Consider the following 13,840-nt stretch of genomic DNA (forward strand, 5'->3'; position numbering starts at 1 on the left):
AGAAAACAACTGCTTTGAAATAGAGTTTTAACTAGAATCTTCTAACAAAAAAATGCTTTTATTGCCACAAGAGCTCTTTAGTTAGTGCTCTAGTTTTTATTCTGTCACTTGTCACTGTTTTGTTTCACTCTCGTGGAAAAAAGGAAATGCATGTTTTCTTTGTAACAAAATGCAAAGTGACAAACATATTAAAAATTATTCAGTTGCATTACTGTATAACAGCTTAAAATTCTTTGACATATAACAGCGTTTACAAAGAATAATATTAGCAAGTAAATATTTTTGAAGAGCATAATTAATTCCATAAAACTGAAATTTGGTGAAAAATCAATAAATGCTAATATTACTGTTCAACAAATTATCTGTTCAATCATAATTAGTTACACATATGATTAATAATTAGAAAAATATTTGTTTTAGGAAAAGTATGGAAAGGCATGGCATTGTTCCCTCTTCCTATTTCTCTTCCTGAAATACGAGTTTATTACGGTTCTGCACTGCAGGAAGACATATTAAGCTTGGAATGTGCATGCAGTCAAAGGGAAAACCCTGATGGGAGAGAAGTACTTGCCATAAATTAGCAGCTTTATGAATATTTGAGCTGGTTGCACTCATGGAGCATCCTAGTAGGTCAGGTCTGCTGTCACTGTCACCCTGGCTATACAATTATGCTCCTCTGTGATGTGCCAGTACTGTGAGAAATGCATCTGGGTTGACTGGAGGCAGAATTTCCATACACTGATTATTATTCTACACATAGAACTATGGGAAGATTAAAATGGGGATAAAGAATGTTTTCTGTTAAATTATAAAAGAGGAGCATGCTGTATGAATTGGCCCCCTGTAATTTTCACTGTGTATATATATAAAGAAATAATGCATGTTAATCCTCGTGAATCAATAAGGGATATGTTAAAAATGTTTAACTCATTTCTTCCTGCTGTGGGTGGCATTTTAAAAAATTCCAAATACCCTTGACATATTCCTTCTAAGAGGTAAGACTTGAAGGGATAATAGCTGTGAACTCAGCGTACTATCAAAGATGCTGCTTTACAGGTTAATATCCTTCTTTCACCTAACAAGCTCTGAGTCATTTACAAGCAGGACTATTTCTAAGGTCTAAAAGCATTACTACACCATCTAGAGCAAAATGACGATCCACCAAGCTACATTGGTCACCATCTACAAAGCCATTCTTCTGTTTTCTGTTGTGTAGACAGAAATCTCTGGTTTGAGAATGAGAAATGACCTGAAAAAAACAGTGTAGGAAGTCGGTGTCCAGTTCTCAGAGATATACATGGGTTGCTATCTTGGAGCTCCTACATGATTTCATAACAACACCAAGACAGCGAGGGTGTCTCCAAAGTTACTCTTGAGTAGCTGGAAACACAGGTTCATGTCCCAAGAGAATTCAAGAAAGGATCCAAACTCATACTCAGTTCTGCACCACCAAGTGCTTCCCAGGCACCGCCAGAGATCCAAGATCCCAACTTCTATTAACTACTCTTGTAACCCTGGTTGAAGAAACATGAAATGTAGCTTAAAGGGTAATAGGAAAATGTTAGTAGTTTTCTTACATGTGTAATTAATACAAAGCTGATTAAGTAACAGGGGGCTAATATTCTGCTGGTTTCATTTCTGGAAAGGGGTTTGGGTGACACCATGAACCTAAACAGCAGAGGTTTTTACGTTGTTACTGGATGCAAGAGTCCTGAGAGATAATTTTCCTTATTCTGCATATTGGATTTTTACTAAGTATTAGAGTGTGTAGGCATTCTATTCCTGCCTCCTAATTATGCAGCAAGTCTAAGTATTGATATTGTCAGTAAAAAGAACTTTGGCAAGAGAATTGCATATCTTTGGGTCTCACTTTTAACGAAGTAGCTACTACCTTTAGAAGTTTTTCTAAGTCTGGCAGATTTTTTTACCCTTCTTCCCTAGAGCTACTTACATTGTATTTTCTATATTGGGTAGGCACATGCATAATTCAGAAGACATCATTAGAAAATTGAATCTAAACACTTTTGGATAACTGTATTATGAGCACTGGAACTGTTGTAACAATGTGAAGCTGTGTTTAGTCTGCATATAAAGTTACTGGTTTATACAAGAGAAATGGGCTACCTAACTTTGAGAACCAGTCAGATCTGGGACTTCCTCTGGAACCTGTCAACCTGACAGCAGGATTGTAGCCTGGTTCTGAAGAACCTTTCCAGGTAACTTTCTAGAGAGGGGGAGAAATACTCAGCAACACACAAAATTTCTAGTGTGACTTGTCTCAGAAGGAAATAAGTGTGTACAAGTTTATGGAACACAGAGATTTTCTTTGTTAGACACTCCTGCAACATTCAGCAGTTCTTAGCTTCATACTGAGGCAAAATGGGAAAAGCTGTTAATTGGGGGAAAAAAAAAATTAAAAAAAATAACAAGATGGGAAATCCACTTTTCATAAATCTTTATTAGCCAAGTCTTCTCATTGTAGCAGAACTTTGACGAAGGAAGCTTAGTTTTAAAAAGCATCACTACAAAAAGAAAAATCATTATTTGGATTCTAATTAACAATTTGACATTGTGTTACAGAGCTGGAGGTGTATGAAATTATTCCCCAGGAGTTTACCACCACTGGGAAAGGTGATTGATTCTGCTACCTGTGGAAAGTAATAGATAATGTATTAAGTAACACAAGGATGGTTTATTTCGTTCACACTAAGTAAAAGACAAATTCTATCTTCATTTTAATTTTCAGATGAGAGGCAGCACCACACAGAGGCACAGCTGCGAAGCTCTAACTTCTGCTCTTCCATATTGGGACCCCAATGAAGCAGAACATTAATCTGTATAGCAAACAAATGACTGTCATTTGCATAATTACATTTAGACACAACTTATAACATATTCATAAGCACATGAGTGAGAATGATGCATTTGCTTTGTAAGGGATAGAAATAGTGGATCAGCTTGGGCTTCACCAGAACAGGAGGACCAACAGAAAGAAGTGATTTGCCAATATGTTAGAAAACTCAGATTTCTGTTTTGAATCCAGTCATTGATTATTTGTCCTTTCTGGTATTTTTATTCAGGTAGGTTTTATTTCTGCAAGTAATTGTGGATTGAGGCTTCTTTTGTGTAAATGTGTGGTAATTCTTTTTGCCCTTTTTCCCAATGATCACTGTAATTTATCTTTTTCCAGAAACGTTTCCATTAATGACTCATGATTTACCTGGAGATCAAAGAAAGTGGATAGAAATTAGAGGGACTTCAAATAAATCTGTCTTGTATCTCTAACTATTGCTCTTATAGCTACAATTGTTCTAATATGCCAGGGATTAAACAGCAGAGAGTAAAGCTTCCATAAAGTTTACATAAATCCATGTCAATTTCTTTCCCCAGAAGAATATCAACTAATAACCTTGAGTATCATTTTTATTCCTCCTTGATTATCAATGCTTGCTTCCTCCTCTCTTACCCTTCTTTTCTTACTTTCCTTATTTTTACCTCTCCTGTTTTACTCTCCTTTCTTCTCTTGATTTTTACAAGTCAAACAAGGAAGACATCATCCCACCAACTGTTATAAGCAACTGTTATGACATTTCTACCAGTTCCATCTCACTCTCTCTATTTCACATCAATTCCTTTAATTCTTCTATATTTTTTTTTGAGCTACTGGACATCTGTTTCTGAGATTTTTCATGATTAATGTCGATAATTTCTCTGAGGTTTAGACTCCTCACATAAACACATCCAGCTCTGTCATTCTGAAGAACATGCAACTATAACTCAGGTTTTGGAGAAAAGTAAAAATAAACCCATGATGTAAAAAAGCACCTTATCTGATATAATCAATTAACATAAAAAAGGGCATGATTCAACTAAAACCAGTCTTTTATTTCCTCCTGGACACAACAATTCAGCCAGATAACTCTGTACAGAAAAGAATAAGTGCTGTTTAGATCTTTTGTTTGTTTGTTTGTTTTTCCTGGCAAGTCGATGAGGGATTGCCATCAGCATAGTGCAGATCAATAGCACAGCCTGGAGCAGTAGGATGGAGATTTTGCTCCTCACTCCCAGCTTTGCCAGGGAATTCAGCTCAAGGTGCTCTGAGGTTGCCTGTTTGGTTTGGGATATTTGAGGGGTTCAGTGGCAAAGGGAAAGGACTTGCAGACAAGCAACCCTATAGTGAGTGAGAACAATTCAAAAGGCTCTGGGATGTAATATAGTACTTTGGTCTAGGCTGCACATGGTTTCATATAATACTAATCAGCAAAAACCCTAGATGTTAATGTATTCCCCTCCTAAGTAGTGTTGCATTTAAACAGGAGGTGATCAAGAGGGCCAACAGTTTTTCTTCTCAGTCAAAACTTTAGTCTAAATTCAGCTTTGGGAAGTTTTCCTGCCATGAGGGCTAATATTCCAACAACTAGTTAGTTTCTCATGTCTTTTTACTGCCTGAGCTATGTCACTATGTTGTGTTCAAAAGCAATGCAGTCAAAGAAATCCCAAAGAGAGCTTTTAATGCAATTACAATGTTCGTGTTCAACTCCTACCCATTTTATAAAAAAATTTAATATGATAGTTTTAAAAATAATTTTTATGAAACTGTTACCTTCTTCATAAAATCCAATTAGATGCATCACAATTGCACTTCACATGACTTCTCCATTTTCAAAGATTTAAAAAGCCCAGAATTAATTTTCTTCTACGCATTCTTAAGCACCGCTTTAAAAAAACAAAAAAGAGTCATGGGCAGAAAAACTATTCCTCAATCAAAGTTCCATTTTTATCCTGGAAACTAAATTTAGTAAATTAAATAGACACATCGTGGAAATGAATTTGCAAATGGTCTATACTTCAGGCCATCAGTACTGTCTTGTTTGTTTTTTGTTTTTTTTTTTTCTAAATCTAAACATTTAACTTGTCAGGGAACACAGGAGAAGTTTAATGACGACCAGAGTACTTCAGGCTTCATCTTTTTTTGCTTAAATCTTTCACCTTTAACTCTTATTACTGCTCTGGTAGTTCCCATGATATAATGTACTTCTATGCAAAGTAGGACATTATTTTTCCTTTGCAAGGGGTATCTGGTGTTAACTTATCTTGTTAATCCATGGCTATAGGCAACACATGAAGCAAGTAGTTACACACTGAGTTCCTGTAGCCTTCTGTAAATGAGACTTTACTGAAGGATTCAGCACTCGCCAGTGAGGTTTCTGTTAGGGGCTTCTACTTTATCCTCTGGTTTCATTTTGATCTTGGGAACCACAGGTTTTCAGTTCTGCTGACCACCTGTCTGTATGACTGACCCAGGCATCTGAAATTTGATGCATCAAAGAATAATTAAGATTTCAAAACTTCAAACTAAGCTTTGGAGGCATGTTTTCCTTAATTTAGTTCTTGATGAGAGATCAGATAGCTTCTGGCTTTCCTTTTCAAATATCGTCCCAACGAGCATAAGACCTATATTTCTAGAGGTCCAATCTTTGGGAGAACTTACAAAGAAATACTTTTCAAAGCATCTATTCTGTTTCAAGTCAGCCAGTTCTTTCAGTCGTATGTGACTGATATGATATTTGATTTAGAGAAAATAAACAATGCAGAGAATACAGGGACAACAGTGGAAAAGATCCAGATTTAGAAAACATGAGACACAAAAAAAAAAAAAAAAAACTGAAAAGAGTGAAAGTAGTGAAGGATAATAAACGACTATAAAGATGATTGGAGGGATGAAGAATGGGAGATATAATTTCTAAAAGTCTTCCATATATAGGGTAAAATGTATGGAGAGAACAGTTATATTTGGGAATTGATTGTCTGTAGGAAATACTAGAGTTTTTTTCATAGAAAGCTCACGTAGGGAGGTTTAGATCAACACCTAACCAGGTTATGAAATTGCTTACCTTGGAGTTTGTTGTGGACCTCTTTATCTCACAATAGCAATCTCTTTTGTGAACGTGTGAGGTGCTGTACACCTCAGGCTGAGCTGTGCTTGGTTTTCAGAAGTATGATGTGAATGTGAAACCTCTTTGCGAAAGGGGGAGGGATTATTGTGGACTCTAAGCAATGCAAAGAGATGTAATGGGAACTAATGAACAATGTTTGCACATAGGACCATGAAAGCTCCTCTCAGGAGTGCCCTATTGTGGAATGTTTAATTCAGAGAATCCTAGAACCACAGACAAAATAAGTAGTTTTTGGTATTAGGAAGTTCAAGTACTTTTTAAGTAAAATTTTTTAAAAGAGTTAACACATTTTTGATGTGGCTGGTAGGAGGAATCAGAATAGAGTCATATTCCAACCGATCAGTGACATGATAACTTAATACTGTGTAGTGAGTGGCTTTATTATGCATAGAAATATGTTATTGGAAAATAGAGACGCCTTTCAGCATATGCTTTTGTCAATGAAATTATATGAAGTGGATCCCTAATGTCAATCAACCTCATCATTTAGTGCTAATGAAAATCTACCTTCTCATTTATATTCACTATGCAATTACTGAACTGTGTTTCAGTAGGAAGCTGACAAGGCCCTTGGAAGCAATAAAATAGATAACTTCTTGAAGTTCACATTCCAGCCCAGCCTTCTATGACTATCTTTTACAGGTTTCAAAACCTATGGGATTTCTAATTGACCCTCATAAAAATGATCTACATTTTTGAGGATTAAATAACACTTGGGAAGAAACCTGTTCTCAATCAAAAAATGACCAGATCTTGAATGGTGGTGAAATCTGAGAATAAAAACATAATGAAAACTTGTTTTCTAGCTGTTATGAAAGGGATCTCCATGCTGAAGAGACAGTATCTGTGATGCACAGGAGAAATCCAGAAACATTAATTCCTTCTGTACATCAATATACTCCAGCCCTGATGAGAGTAAGTTTGTGGTATTTAAAAACTAAGAGTGAGGGGATGGAGGAGTGCATGCTTTAAAAGAAGTCACTATCTTTTCAACAGTTTAAGAGGATTTAGCATTCAATTTCTGATGGCATGATAAATATTGTCTTGGGTAACTCTTAAAACTTGAATTCGCCTAAAATATCCTAGCACCATGAAAACAAGCTCACAGCTGTAACAAATACTGTGGGGTGGGTTTTGTTTTGTTTTGTTTTTTAATAGGATTAGGTGTTTGGCAAAAAACAAACAAACAAAACCCCAAACAGTAAAACAACTAGGAAAGGTTTTCAGTTTCGTGTAAAGCTACTGTGGTAGATATTGCTATCTATGCACTCTTCCGTGGGAGAGCAGAGAAAAAGAATGAATTTAACGCACAATAGAGTGAGTAATAACAAAGTGATGAGTCAGTCATCATTTATGCAAGTGCTGTGGAAACTTTTTGCCTCTGAGATTTGTGAACACAGTCCAAGTTCAGAAAATTAAATGAGCTGCTCATCAGTCAATGTAGAGTGAGAGTGTTAGATTTATCAAATCTCTGGGAGTTAAACGACAATTGTATCATCCAGTTCAATATGCTGGCATCAAAGATGTATTTTAGGATGTTACCTAGGCCTCCATTCGTTGTAACTTCAAAGAAGAGTAATCTGTTTGACACATTTTCCTTTACACTTTCTCGGTTGCACTTTCTGACAAGGTTATGGTGTTCATCTCAAAACTGACAGTCCTTTGCCTCCAATTTGCACAAGTGGTTCAGATCATGGTTACTTAGAGCTTCCCACTCTGCTTCTTATCCCTTATTTCACAGTTATGTTTAGGATCTATAGGGCTTTGGAAAATTGATAGAACTTCAAAATTCACCCTGATATTCCAGTCTGTCTTTCTTACAATGAGCCATGCAAAGAATAGAGCCTGATGGTTACTCCTTTTAAAGTAACACAATGCAGACTACTTCCCCCGCTTCCCCTCGGGACACAGTTATGACATGGTTATTTTGATTAGGACCATGGGCTAAAACACATCCATAAGAAATCCTGAGCTGATGTGCTGTGCAGCTTCATTTGAGCCCTGGCCTGTCTCTGGTTATCTCTCCAGCCTGTGTCTGCCTCAGACATGTCACAAAATGACAATATTTTTATCCCAGGACCATTTTCCCTTTTTTGTCAGTTGACTTCAGAATTTGCCCAAATCCTGCTCTCTTTATTACAAAATTTCCCGTTCATATATTAGTACCGGGAAGACACATGAATTATTCAAGGAACAAGTGTATGTCTGCATTTACAGTTATCTCAAAACTCTCTTCAGAAGTAGAATACCTTTTTTATTTTATTTTCTTGAGTTTCAGCTAACTCTAAAAAAGATCTTATCTAACAAGTTGGCACAGGCAACAACATATGCAACAGAAAGCAGTAACTCAGCAACAGTATAATGATAACACAAATTAGAAGTTATCTTTTATAGTACATTACGGTAAATCAATTATGAACTTTAAATTATGACAGAGGCTGATAGAAGATGACACAGTATATTAAGTAAATGTTTACTGGTCTAGGGGGCTGCATCTCTTCTTACGTCTGATTCTTTCTTCAGCCAACGTGCAGTAATTGCTATTTTCACAAAGTTCAGCTTATTAGAGTATCTGAATGTCTCAGGGCAATGGAAGGCATGTTGCAGCTGAAAGATCAGTGAGAAAACAGCATCCTGGGAAAAGTACCCTGTAATTGAAAAGAATGACCAGTTACAAATGAATCATTTGCCTTCCCTGGGAATTAGCGGGTGCGATTGCACTTTCAGGCCTGTGGTAATTCCACTTGCCAACATGCAATGTTTGCTCACTGTGATCCCATTAAACCTAAACCAGCAAGAAAAGGAGACAGCAATAATTATGCCTCCTGTGGCTTCTGTGTTTTGCTTCTACTTGGTGTCCTTTTCAGAAAGAGGACAATTCAGCCTGTATGGAAATCAGCTTTGAACACTGGTTTTAGGAAGAAAAGTGTTGATTTTTGCATGGTTCACCACCTGAATTTTGCATCAGTGCAATAAAGTCAGTTAGTTATGAACAAGTCAGAGGTAATGTGCCTGATCAAGCTTCAGGCTAAGCCAGCAAAATTGCAACTTCACGTAAGTTCTACAGAAATGCTACAGTGGCCAAGTTTCCTCAGAGAGTTGCCTGGAGATGGTCAGGTTCCCTGAAAGGTTTGCCAAGTCCCCACAGCACTGGATAGTTTGAGATGCTCCCTTTAAGGCAGTCTTCAGGTCTTATTTTACGGTCTGAGGCTTATCTCTATCCCTGTTGCCGGAGATCTGGAGACAAACACGTTGCTATTCACTGAGAGTAACTTTTCCTCCTTTATGCTGTTGATCTAAGCCCTCTTCCTTGTTCCCAATCTTTTAGTGCCTTTTGCAAGACAGTACATTGGGCTAGTGACAGTAAAAATATATTGCTATTTAATAGACTTTAGGAAAGCTCAGCAGGAAGGTGTGTTGCATTCAACCTTGAAGCAGATGCTACCTTTCAGTATGGAAAGGGATATGAGAGCTTCAATTTGACTGTGGCATTTAGAAGAAGGAATGCCATAGGAAAATCTGCCATAGAGAGTCTCAGGTACTATGCAGTTACTTGGATTTTTGAGGATTTTCTTGTGACAGACATTATAGGGAGCTTCATTTTTAGATAGTGATCTCTGCAGAGAAAATCACAAAAAACTGTCAGCACAAAAAAAAGCAGTCTTAAGTGGAGTATATCAAAGGTGAGAGAGGCTAGGTGGTTTTGTTAAAAGGAGCATCATCACAAGAGAAACAATCCTGCAGAAAGAACTGATAGAAATTGCAGATGGCAGATCCTTTTAGAAGAGTTTATGTCTAGATCAATATGTTTTGCATCCGAGCTACATTTTCTCTCTGATTACAAGTTTTTATAAGGAGAGTTAGATATTTGTTTCCTTGCATTTCCCATAGGGCGCCAAGCACTCTGCCAACACAATAAAGTGAGAAATAAAGAAGGTGGCTTAAAGGCTCATTTATACATATTGCAGAAACTTCTTCAGGACATAGTGTTTGCAACAGCAGAAATCCCAGAAGGTCAATGAGAAATCAGTACAATCAGCATTCTTTATTGACATTTCAAACCCTCAATAGGGGTCTGCCCATATGACCAAGAACAATAATTGCATTTTAAACTGACTAATGAGCATTAGGTGGTAAGACAAGTATTTCAGACTTCAGGGACTGTAAACTGAAAAAAAAAAGTCAAGTCAGAAGTAATTTTGAGTGAAGGGCAATCCACCTTGGCATTAAACACAGAAAGGAGAGAGTAGCATACCTCTCACATAAAAGTTTCCAGAGAAGACAAGACGATATGCTTTACCTGATCAGAAACTACTCAGCTCAAGGTGGAGGAAATTCTGCCACCCTTTAGACTGATGGTTAGTTTCAAGGACAGTGTGATCTAGTGTAGCCTCAAATCCATAATGTCTTTATCTGTAAAAGGACACTTTTTGCTGAAGCTTCGCTGGAAAGGGAAGACAGGAATGCACTAAGTTTTGCCCAACACAAGTGCTTAAGGTTGTAGGGCCAGGAAAGGGTTCTGCCAATAAGGAGAAAGGGCTATGAGTTGTCACTGGCTGACTGGAGCTCAAATGCCCCCAGAAATTTCACTGACAGTGATTGAAAATGCTGATCCAAATGCTGTAACATGTTTCCCAAGATCTGTGTGCAGTGCCTTTGTCATCTTGTCTCTGCTGTGGTGTGTTAGGAGTCTGGCCATCAAGATGGAGACATTTAGTGTAGATATTTCTATGCTAACCATCTTGTCAAAGCATCTTCCCATGATTCCCTTGCTGCAACTCGAACCATCCAACTGCTGCATCAAGCTTGTGACACAGGCAAAACCCTCATTCAAAGCTCTGTTGACCTGGCACAGAGTATGGCTTCCTATCACTGCCTACCTGGTGATGCTGCCTTAACATCCCACCTGCTTCCTGGTTGGAGTTTCAACAAATACTTCACTACCTTCCTTCGGGGAGCAGCACAGGAACTGCCTCTGACTTTCCTCAGAGATTTATGTTTTTGAACCAAAGTAATTCAAATGTAGCAAAAGAAATTCTTCCACTTTTATCTGTCTTGCATTTTCTAGGGCTGCCTGTACATCTGGAAAACAGCATTAACAGAAAGATCTGCAGTCTTCAGTTCTTCACAATTTCATAACGACCACACAAAAAGCATCTCCCCTTTCTTGGAAACATGGCTGATGTATTTTTATGCATCTTGAGTTTCTCCTAGCCCATGATATAAGGGATGTTTTTTGTTTCAGCTTCACTCATTTGTCTGACACACTGTTGTACATCCTCCTCTCAGTGTGCATACCTTGTAACGTGAAACAGTCACAAAAACCCATGGCCAGTGCCTGTAGATGTTTATTGGCTGTTGTCCTTGTTTCCTGAAGTTCATCTACATTGAAAGACAAAACTAAATATGAAAGATTTAGGAACACATAGAGATTAAAGCAAAGATTAGCAGCCTCAAAATGTATTGCTTGTGAACAATCCTAGGAGGGCACGGAAAACAAAGAACAAGTGTGTGAAATATTCCACCAAAGATGCTTCCTGTGCTACAAAGACTCATGCAAATCTTTTTTTTTACATGTGTGGCCTGAAAAAGAAGGGCACTATTCACACCTGAATGCTAAATTCCTTTTTCTCAGTTTATGCTATGCTCTTTAGCAATACTGAAAATGCTGTTTAGCTTCTTCACTCAAAGCATTAAACCAGGGTCTGAAGTGTTTCAGATTGATGCAAACTTGCTATGTAGCAAATAACCATATTGTACTTCATGACTTCAGTGTTTCTCTTTTTATAAATGAGAGGTTTTATAATTTCCCTTTTGATCTGTCTCTATTGTTGGAAACCATGACTGTATTTTTCATGTTTGCAGAATCAGGGAGAGGCTTCTTGTGGTGCCAGGGAATACATGGCAATGAGGGACACCATGCAGGCTCCAGAGCCCTCCCAGCAACTCCTTTGGGACAATACCAAACCTACCACCACTCACCATCAGCTCTCTTGGAACTCCAGCTTGACCAAATGTTCAAATAATTCTTCTAATTATTATTCAGTTTAAAGAAATACATGAAAAACAATCATAAGCTTTACTTTCTCCCCCTCTGAAATCTATACTTTATTAAGTCTGTAACTGAAATAACACAATGTTATGTTTTGATAGAGAGGGGAAAGCAATTTAGAGAAGGTATCCCCGTAACAAGTGATTTGGACTCTGAGGCTCACCTTCACAAAGAAACATATGAACTCTTTTAAAATAGAAGTAATTTGCACATGCTTGTTTGTTTTCACCTTTCAGAAAACGAGAAGATTTAAGGGTTTAAAAAGAGACTGTCTTCGTATCCTGATGTGTTTCACTTCTTTATGTGGCTTCCATTTGTGCTGGTTTACTGTCCTGGTCTTACTCTGAAGTAATGTATTTACAGCCTTAAGCACTCTTTTCATTATTATTGAACACCAAGGCTAAAAGACATGCAGATAATAGTAAAAGAATTTTCTGTATTTAAAAGAAAAAATAGATTAAAATCCCCAAGAAAGGTGTTATAATCTTGCCTAAGTGTTCAGTGGTGCTTCTGAGCTGCAAAGAGGAAGTACGTATGTTTTTCATTGGTTCCAGAGGGCCGTGAAGTAGTAACTCTCTGGGCTATGGTCTTTACAAACACAAACCAGAAATGCTGTCTTATTGCTATTTTACAAAGTTATTCTAAGAGTACTGTAGCTTAGGTGCACCATTCACTTTTCCGTGCATCGCCTGAAAGGTAACAACACTCAGTGGTTGCTTGCCAGTGTGTGCTCTCTGCTCCAAAAAGGTAGACCTTTGAAAAAGCAGTGTGTACGATCCTTTTTTTTCAATGTTTGCCAGTCATATTTGTAGCAGGAGCAAAGCTGATGATCAGCTGCCAATCTCCTCACAATGCTGTTGAGGAGTAGGAGGTGAATATTGCAATGTGGCTTGGGTACCTGAGCAGCAAGCAGTTCTTCCATTCCTGTGTAGACAAAGCCTTAGAAGCAAAATGTATACCCATGTGAATGCTGCTTGTCTGCTCATTTTCTGTTGGAAAAACAGATAAAAATTGTTGGCTGTAACTCAGGGCACATCAGTAAGTCAGAATGAATTCTCCCTCGACAGCCTTAACCTTATGTGTTCTCAGCTTTGCTGTACATTAAATGTGTAGATATCTTAGCAGTGCAACCAACTTATTTCCTTTCCCCATCACAAGACTTTTGTTTAAGCAACTTGCTCTGTTTCTTACACTACAAGCAACATTCAATGATATGCGAATAGAGAAAAGTTATTTGAAATAATAGCAGGAGGTTCTACTGAAGCTGGTCAGTTCCTTCATTATCTTCTGCTGAGGAGGTGAAGAGTGAGATCCATTTTAACTCATATTCTGTCAAAATTCTCCATTCTCTTCTCTCCTCTGTTTTTTTTTTTTCCTAAGTTTTCTATCACATATTGAACTGGCACTTCACTGAAAACCTGAAAAAGAAGTTTGTTATTTCTATAGTTTCCACAAGATGTAAAGTGATTTACAAGGTTAACAAAAGAGTATCTTTATTATATTGCATCATTCCAGATCCTAGTGGTTTCCTTTTTGTCGTCAACATCCTGAATTCTATTGTTTTTTAAAGTCTTTAGGTATCCTGTTTTATTGTATTTTATAGTACATTAATTCTCATCTGTAACCAGTAACATGTACTAATTAAATAAATCTTATAAAAAGCATAGAAATTAATCTAGTATAAAACTAATAAGCAAGCATTATGTTCTACAAGGCATAACTCTTTCCTCTTTAAAGCCTTTCTCTACTTCTCTTTTTTTATAATGTATTTATTTGATTGCTAAGCCATAATTAATATTTCACTTTTGTTTTTATTATTTACTACATTAAC

The sequence above is a fragment of the Nesoenas mayeri genome (assembly GCF_963082525.1).
Source record: "Nesoenas mayeri genome assembly, chromosome: 7".
In the NCBI taxonomy this organism is placed as follows: Eukaryota; Metazoa; Chordata; class Aves; order Columbiformes; family Columbidae; genus Nesoenas; species Nesoenas mayeri.